An 8,614-nucleotide genomic window follows, 5' to 3' on the forward strand; every position below is an offset into this window, starting at 1 on the left:
GGGAGGAAAGGGGGGCGAGGAGGGAGTTCATGAGAAGATGCTTGACCTCAGCATCAGCATCATCAGCATCCGGGGACCCTCCCTCAGTTGGTTTCTTCCTTGTGTGTCCTGCACATAATGGAGGTTGGAAAGTTCGAGGAGATGCAGCAGCAGCAGCAGCAGGTGAGGCAGGAGGAAGGCCCATCCTCCTCCTCTCATGAATGACAACAGAGTGTGATGACATCATTGTACTAGCTCTACACAAAAAAAGCGATCCAGAAAGCTCTATATGTTTTCTTTAATATTTTGGCAGCATTCAGATCAGTTTTAAGGTTGGGATGTGCAATATCCTGTCATTAAAACAGTAAATCAGTGGAGAATGAGGCGTGTGATCTCAGGGGCTGGTGTCAGGCAAATACAGAAGAGGAGAGGCATTTCCTCTGTGAAGACCTTCACTGAGGCATGTGCATTGAATAACAGAGATGAAATGGGGGAAGTTGCACATGTACAGGATAAAATAACAGAAATACCTTAAAGCTTTATGTCACAGTGACCACTATGGGGATCGAACCCATGGCCTTGGCGTTATTAGCAGCACGCTCTAACCATCTGAGCTAACCAGCCAGTTGCAGGAATTATTGTATTGCTGTTCTGGAGATAAGGAGAGGAGCGAGGGAACAAGTTGAACAAAGGACCTTCGATGTTGAAGTCCTGCATAAATAAAGAAGAGGAAGATCACCACTGAGATTCACAGATGACGAAGGAGAAGCAGTATTTTTTTCTTTTCATACATTCCAGGTGATATTATCATGGGGTCATTCAAGGCAAGCAAGCTGAAGTTGGACTCAACCAGCAGCCCTTTCTGGGACAGTTTGGTAACCCCTGTTTAAGAGGATTGTCTTGAAGGGAGATCAACATCATGTCTGTCAGAGTGAGTACATGAATGAAGTTTTTACTGCAGGATAAAGCAGATCGCGCCACAGAGCTATGCTACTATGCTATGCTATACTATTGCAACAACGCAGTGATTCTGGACCTCTGTAGTTAAACTAGTCAATAGTAGTATAATGTAGCAAGGCCATGGGTTCAATACCCACACTGGTCACTGTTATATTATATTTGCAAAACTTCCCCCATTTCATCTCCGTGAATCAGCAACTCAATGCTCATGCCTCAGTGAAGCTCATCATAGAGGAAATGCCTCTCCTCTTCTGTATTTGCCTGACACCAGCCCCTAAGATCACACGCCTCATGCTCGACTCACAGTCATTTTACTGTGCAATCGAAAATAAATGTTTTGAAGACTGGGATATTGCACATCCCAGCCTCATAACTTGAAAAACTTTGGACCAATGTATTTGTTTTAGAACTTTAGGCTACGGCTGCTCAGTTATCCGGGTCATCACGCAGCAAAGGTTTGAATCATCAATCGTCGGTTCTACTGAGCTGGGTTGGAGTTCAGGCTTATATCAGGCCATCTGAATGGGACAAGATGTTGATGGACAGGGGTGGAGCCAATCCAGTGTGATGGGTGACAAGAGTCAGCATTATGCTAATGGGGATGTGTTAATGGGTCCCCGGCCACTGGTGATGGGTGTTGATGGGCCATTAATGCAAATGCTGAATGAATCTCTTATGTTGGACCTTTTGTTTGTGGAGAGCTTGTTTCGTTTCTTCAATGTAAAGGTCTGGGACTCTTGGCTGCACTGGACTGCATAAACCCCATTGCTCCTTTTGTGGTGAGGCGTTTTGTCCTTGGGATGGACGAGTTTCTGTCTTAAGGTGTTGCATGGTTTGAACTGAACCCGGACTTCATGTTTGCTAAAGATTCTTCGGAGTTTCTCAGAGACCCCGGACACATAGGGAATAACAATGCCGTTATGGCGCTGGACATTGTTTTCTTCGTCCTTTGTGTTCCCTTTGTTTTGGTCAAGGCCATGTTGAGGTAGCCACATTTTTGAAGGGCATTTCTGATATGGGTAGTATAGGTGAGCTGTGGTTTTGGGCTCGACGTAAGTTTTTGTTCTAGTGGGTGATGAGAGTCAAACTGGAGGTATTGGTCTGTGTGTGTGTTGGTTTCCTGTACACTTCGATGCTGAAGCTCCAGTCTGCTTCAACACAGTCCAGAGAAGGTAGTCTGTTGTTTTCCACATCATCTCGGGTGAATTTGATGTGTCCGTCTACCAAGTTGATGTGTTGTGTGAAGGGTTCCACTTCATCCTTTTAGATTAGGACCCAGGTGTCATCAACATATCTGAACCAACAACTGGGTGCTGTGCCCTTGTAAGAAGCCAAAGCAGTGTTCTCAATGTCTTCCATATTCAGGTTCGCAACTATGGGTGTCACTGGGGAGCCCATTACACAACCGTGTTTTTGTCTGTAAAGGATCCATTGTATTGGAAGTAAGTGGTGGTGAGGGAAAGGTCCAACAATTCACATATGTTCTCTGGTGAGAGACTGGTTCTGTCAGGTAGACTGAGATCATGGCCGAGTTTCTTTCTTATCGTGGTGACCGCTTCGTTGGTGGGGATACATATGAAAAGGGACGTGACATCATATGAGACCATGGTCTAATCCGCATCTAGTTTAGTTCCCTGTATCTTTCGTGCAAAGTCTGTTGAGTTGATGATGTGGTGGGTGCTGTGCCCTACCAGCGGTGCCAAGAGTGGGGCTAGATGTTTGGCAATGTTGTCACAGAGTTAATGCTGCTGACAATAGGTCTTAAAGGCGCTCCTGCCTTGTGGATCTTAGGGAGACCATAAATACGCGGTATGTCTTCCCCTCGGTTTCAGCGGTAGTCAAGAAAATGGTCCAACAATTTGGACTTCTCAAGTCTTTGCAGACAGTATTAGTTGGTGGGATCCGTTTTTAAGGGTTCACATATGTCTTTGTTGTTTAACAGGCTTTCCATCTTACTGTGATAGTCAGTTGTGTTCATAACCACCGTGCATCTGCATTTGTCTGCCTGTGGGTTGTGGAAGGACCTGTTGTTACGGGACATCAGTAGGAGGAATTTCCTTTGTTGTCTGGTTTTGCCCTTGGTGTGTTGTGTGAGGCTGATTGGCTGACGCACCATTTGAATCTAAAACCTTCCATGGGGAAGAAACGAAAAAAAAAGCAACACAAAAACCTCTTTTTTGTTTTGTTCTCAGTGCAGCACAGTTTGGTAGCACGCAGTGCACAAACATTCTTCCCACGTTTTACTTCCACATCAAGGATGAAAGATAAGATTAGCCCGAGCTAGCCAGGAGTCAAACCTGGAATCTCCTGATCCGTAGTCAGGCGCGTTATCCATTGCGCCACTAGCCCAGTGTTCTTGCTCAATTCCATATGAACTGACCTGAGTGAAAGTAGGGTATCAGATGCCTGAGAACATTCCAAAGCAGTTCAGCCCCAGTGCCAGAATGAAAAGATACTTTCTGTGCTTGGATCCTTGAAGCCTTGGGTGAACCACCTCCTGACAATGGTGCCTCCCCTGCCATCTAAGTTTGACTCGCTTAGCTCAATATCCTGAGGATATTCCTAGTTTCCACAGCCACTGAATCAGGTGCCCTATGTAAATTAAGCAAACTGCATCCAAAAAAAAAAAGTACCCGTCAGGGAATCGAACCGCAGTCTTCCACGTGACAGGCGGAGATACTGTCCACTATACTAACAAGGACGCTGCTTAATCTCAGGGCCATGGGTTCGAGCCCCACGTTAACTTTTTAGCCACCTCATGGAGATTGTCTACAAAATATTTCTGTCCTGTCTTGAACATAGATGCTGCAGCTGTGATGGATGAGGAGGACTCAACATGTCACGTGCCTCTTGTTCCACCCAAATCACTCACTGCAAAACATTCCTCTCCTGAGTCCTCAGAAGTTGGCCTGCTAGCCAGAGTCGACTTTTCAAGATACATTGATGCAAATAAAGATAAAGATTCATGGAAAAATGCTAACACTACCTTGACAGGGACGAAGAGAGAGAGGACCAGGGGTCTCAAACCGGTCCTCAAAGGGCCACAGTGGCTGCAGGTTTTTGTTTCAACCAAGAACCAGGTGTCTCAGGGGTAAACTCACTTGATTGTCAGTCAGGTGCTGTTTTTTTCACCTGCACCTGATTGGTTAAACTGTCTGAGCTTGTTTGGTTGGGAAAAAAAAAACTGCACCTTCCCGGCTCTTTGAGGACCGGATTGCCCACCCCTGGTCTCGTGGTTCATAACCTGCGTTGTGGCCGCAGCAACTTACTGACTGAGCTACCGAAGCATGTGTTGAATCCAATACACTAGAATGTGATGCGATGCAGAAATGTCTTGAAAAACAGACACTTTTGTGACGTTTCCCACTCAAGCTTTGACCAAATGGCCTCATTGTTTCCTGCACGTAAACGTCAGAAATTGAGAAACTGCACTGAGAACAGAACAGAGGAATACAAGAATATAAGACAAACATTATCACAAACTTAAAGCAAAGGAAAAGAAGAGGTTCCAAACCACAGTGGAAGGTTGTTATTTTATGTGTTGCAGTGATTGCTTTTTTTAAAAAATTCCTTCCCCACCAAAGGTTTTTAAATTGAGTTGTCACAATCCCGCCGTTTTTTTTATTCCACTTTTTTTTATAATAATTATTTTCAGTGTATTTTGCAACTTTTGAGTCCAGAACCAATATTAAGGTGATGTTCATATTTACCCATTGCATTGTGATGCTAAATGCCATCAGGAACAGGTCGGTTAACAGCTCTGTTGATTCTTTCTTTTTTTTTCCTCCATTGAATTATTACAGCTCCCCCTAAAGATGGACATGGTTGGGTCTAAAAAAATGGATGTAATATAAAAATGTACCTGAAGATTCTATCGACAGAGATTTGAATGGTTCATCTTCCTGTGAAAAGAAGCCAGCAGAATCCTTGTCAGTATAGTGGACAGCATCTTTGCCCTTCACGTGGACGACCGGGATTCGATTGCCTGAGTTCATTTTCTTGACTTCAGGATGGTGAAGACCGTCAGAGGAACACGGTTGTACACAGCTCAGATGTGGCACAGCTCGTCTTCTTCCTGGTAATTTGCTTGTGGAAGAGTTGAGTCAGAAACAGAGCAAAGGTATCAGGTAAAGAAGTTGAAAGAACTGAGAGAAAGTATTGGAGACCATACTTTCTCTCAGTTCTTTCCACCACATCAGGAGGCCTTGGTTGAATGTCTCAGCTGGTGACCACACCACAGCCAACTCTCAGTATCTCTTCAGTGTCACTGCTCACTCTCAGAGATATTGATCAGCTCCATGATGTTATGTTCATTACTAGCTTGGGATGAAGAAAACCACAAGATCAGACAAAATAGCATCTTGTAACAATTCCCCCTCTAATTCTGATGCCAATCAAAGCATGAATACTTTTAAACAAAGGCACTTTCATCACATGACCCAGAACCATGACATGGCAATGGTAACAGAGACAACTGAGTTAGAATGAGAGGAGATCGAGTCCCCCCCCCCCTTTTTTATATCAACAAGAAATTAAAAATAATAACCCTCCCCCTTTTTTATATCAACAGGAAATTAAAATAATAGTTTTATGACAGGAAGGAAAATAACGAAGGTCGAGGGGGGAAGCTACAACCTGTGTGATGCATGGGAGGGGTCAGCTGCATCCTCACAGCCACAACAAATGGTTAGGCACGGTAGGAAGTCAGGTAGGGTCTGCATTAGGGAGGGGTTTGATGTGGCTCTGTGGGATTACCTTAAGGACGAAATTGAGATATTGAAAATAAAACTAAGGTTTCAGCATTAGTCAATGTTCAAACTGTTTCTGCATTGTAGACTAAATAATCAAAATGTGTTAGTAGCTACAATATTATTTCTGGTATAAACATTTTAGAAGTTATTTAACATCTTATGAAGCAGTGTTTCATTCTTGAAATATTTATTAAAGATAAAACAGTAGAAAGAAAACACTTTTTTAGTCTTCACTAATAGTTCAAATGACACAGCTACCCAACACATGCACCATTTTTTTCAGAATCAGAATCAGAATCAGATTTATTGCCATGGTCAGTGGGGAGCCCACTGACTAGGAAAGTGTCTTGGAATAAAGTGCAACAAAGAACAATAAAATAAAATAAAATAAATAGAATAACATAACAACAAGGCTGTTCACGAATTTAACAGTCTGATGGCCGAGGGGAAGAAGCTGTTCCTGTGACGGGAGGTTCTGGTCTGGATTGACCGTAGCCTCCTGCCAGAGGGAAGAGGAACAAACAGTCCATGTCCAGGGTGAGAAGGGTCGGCTCTGATCCGACCTGCACGTCTCTGGGTCCTGGAGACATACAGGTCCTGAAGAGGTGGCAGGCTGCAACCGATCATGTTCTCAGCAGAACGTACGATGCGCTGCAGTCGGCTCTTGTCCCTGGAGGTGGCGCTGTTGTACCAGACAGTGATAGAGGAGGTGAGGATGGACTGGATGATGGCCATGTAGAACTCCACCAGCAACTTCGTCGGCAGTCGTAGTTTCCGTCGCTGCCTCAGAAAGAACATTCTCTGCTGGGCCTTCCTGATGAGGGACCTGATGGTTGGCTCCCATTGGAGGTCCTCAGTGATGGCGGTTCCCAGGAAGCAGAAGGAGTCCACAATAGGAATAGGTAAACCAGCCAACATGAGAGGGGACAGAGAAACTGTTACTCTCCTGAAGTCTATGACCATCTCCACTGTCTTCTGGGCGTTGAGCTCCAGGTTGTTGTGGCTGCACCAGGACACCAGCCGCTCCACCTCCCTCCTGTAAGCCGACTCATCTACATCTGAGATGAGTCCGATGATGGTGGTGTCATCCGCAAACTTGATCAGCTTCACGGACTCGTGGCTGGAGGTGCAGCAGTTAGTGTACAGAGAGAAGAGCCATGGAGAGAGAACACAGCCCTGAGGAGACCCGATGTTGAGGGTCCGAGTGTCGGAGACAGTCGTCCCCAGCCGCACACACTGACTTCGGCTGGTCAGGAAGTCTGTAATCCATCTGCAGAGGGAGTCAGGCACGTCGAGCTGGCGAAGCTTGTCTTCAAGCAGGGCTGGAAGAATTGTGTTAAAGGCAGAGCTGAAGTCCACAAACAGTATCCTGGCATAGGTTCCTGGGCAGTCCAGATGCTCCAGAACGAAATGAAGGGCCTGGTTCACTGCATCATCCACAGATCTGTTGGCTCTGTATGCAAACTGCAATGAATCCAGGTGAGAAGCAGTGATAGACTTCAGGTGAGAGAGAACCAGGCGCTCAAAGGACTTCATGACCACAGACGTCAGTGCCACCGGTCTGTAAGTCATTCAGTCCTGTGATCCTGGCCTTCTTGGCAACAGGGATGATAGTGGAGGACTTAAAGCAGGCAGGTACATGACAGGACACCAAGGAGGCATTGAAGATGTCAGTGAACACTGGAGCCAGCTCAGCAGCACAATGCTTCAGGATGGCAGGGGAAACTCTGTCCGGACCTGCCGCCTTTCGAAGGTTCAGCCTCCTGAACTGAGTGCGCACGTCTTGCTCCATGATGTCAAGAGAAAGAGGGGGGAGGTGAGGGGGTGGCTCATCAAAAGTGACTGTGATCTTTGCTGTCTCAGTGACATCGTTGGTCTTAGTTGTGTCACTAAGAGACAGCATAGTCCTTTGTTGTAAAGTGGAACATGGGGCTGGAGAGACCACAGAGGTGTTGGTGCAAAATGGCTGCTCAAAGTGACAATAGAAGTTGTTCAGGTCCTGTGCAAGGGCAAGGTTGTTCAGTGTGGGGGGCACGTGGCTTGTAGTTAGTGATCACCTTGAGCCCTCTCCACACCGCAGCCGAGTCATTGGCTGAGAACTGCTGCGTGAGCTTGTCAGAGTATGCGGCCATAGCTTTCTTCAGCTCCCTCTGAAACCGATACTTCATCTCTTTATAGCAGTTCCTGTCCCCACTCTTGCGAGCTGCCTCCTTCTCCCGTCTGATCTGGTTGAGTTCAGTTGTAAACCAAGGTTTGTCATTTGCATAACTCACCTTGGTGCGCGTTGGAACTATGCACTCTTCCATGAAGTCACAGTGTCTGTATACTCATCCAGGTTATTGGTCGCAGCCCTGAACCCCTCCCAGTCTGTGGTCTCCATGCAAGACTGCAGCTCCTCTTTAGCTTCACTTGTTCAGATCTTCATGCTCCTCACAACAGGCTTTGCCAGCTTCAGCTTCAGCTTGTATGTGGGATCAAGATGAACCATCAAGTGGTCAGAGAGTCCCAGTGCAGCTCGAGGGAGGGCGGTATAAGAGTTGCGGAGCGCTGAGTAACAGTGATCCAGCACGCTCTGCTCTCTGGTGGGACATTTTACAACCTGCCTGTACCTGGGAAGCTCCTCACTCAGATTTGCCTTGTTGAAGTCACCTAGCACAATCACAGGAGAGTCTGGGAAAGTTCGCTCCATATGCAGAACCTTCAACATGTGTTTAAAACAGATAATTTCTACTTGTTTGAAAAACACTTTTAGTTTTCAGAAAATAAGGTTCAGTGAACAAGAATAAAACAAAAACAAGAAATACTTTTTTCAGCACGAGTTCAAATGACACAGCTATCCGTCTCATATGAGTTTCTGTTGAATCAGTCTATTTCATTTTATACTATGTGTGAGTTTGAAACAATGCATTTTTACTTACTCAGGA

The 8,614-nt window shown here is 45.6% G+C and overlaps 1 non-coding gene across 1 annotated transcript; it reads right to left on the reverse strand.

Annotated features, from left to right (window-relative positions):
- Positions 1–3,215: 3,215 nt before the first annotated feature.
- On the reverse strand, positions 3,216–3,288 carry trnar-acg (transfer RNA arginine (anticodon ACG)). Its single transcript has one exon. It is a non-coding gene; the product is annotated as a tRNA-Arg (tRNA).
- Positions 3,289–8,614: the final 5,326 nt, after the last annotated feature.

Source organism: Synchiropus splendidus, chromosome 1, assembly GCF_027744825.2.
Source record: "Synchiropus splendidus isolate RoL2022-P1 chromosome 1, RoL_Sspl_1.0, whole genome shotgun sequence".
Taxonomy (NCBI): domain Eukaryota; kingdom Metazoa; phylum Chordata; class Actinopteri; order Syngnathiformes; family Callionymidae; genus Synchiropus; species Synchiropus splendidus.